Source organism: Penaeus monodon, chromosome 33 (assembly GCF_015228065.2).
Source record: "Penaeus monodon isolate SGIC_2016 chromosome 33, NSTDA_Pmon_1, whole genome shotgun sequence".
Classification (NCBI taxonomy): Eukaryota; Metazoa; Arthropoda; class Malacostraca; order Decapoda; family Penaeidae; genus Penaeus; species Penaeus monodon.
In genome coordinates this window covers 31570715-31571211 of record NC_051418.1, presented here as the reverse complement: position 1 = coordinate 31571211, position 497 = coordinate 31570715, and the positions used below count along the sequence as shown (strand labels likewise).

Here is a 497-nt window from a genome sequence, read left to right as displayed (position 1 = left end):
ACTATTAGAAACTATAAGGAGGCCAATAATGCCACAAAGGAATTTATAACGTCAGAGAGAGACACTATAATGACGTAGAAGATATGATGACGTCAGAGGGCATGAGGATAGGATGACGTCACAGAAGACCGAAAAAAAAAAATAGGATTAGGATTAAGATTAGTTAGTCAAAGACCACAATAACATTTTCACGATTGAGAAGGTCATTGAGCGCTGGCTGTGGCGGCAGAGGGCGTGGGCGTGGAGTGGTGTTGCCGCTCACGAGACCTGAGGGAACAAGGAGAACTTTAGTGGAAAGACATACGTTTGTACACACATACGCCCCTATTTGCATGCATGTGTATGTTTGTCTGTGTCTCAGGGCAGGATTAGACGGATTCCCACAACAGAGCAAATATAAATTGATTGTAGGAGCACTTTCTTCAGTATCGTCTGTATGCGCACTTATACAAACTTGAAGATGTTTGAAGGATATATCAAGGCTGTTAATCTGGCTC

At 42.7% G+C, this 497-nt stretch overlaps 1 protein-coding gene across 1 annotated transcript in view; it reads right to left on the bottom strand.

The window, feature by feature from the left end:
- Positions 1-6: 6 nt before the first annotated feature.
- The window catches only part of LOC119594385, a 78124-nt gene continuing 77633 nt past the window's right edge, over positions 7-497 (bottom strand). The window contains exon 3 of the mRNA XM_037943446.1: positions 7-267. The gene's annotated coding sequence lies outside the window, so the exon portion shown is untranslated. The remainder of the gene's footprint in view (positions 268-497) is intronic.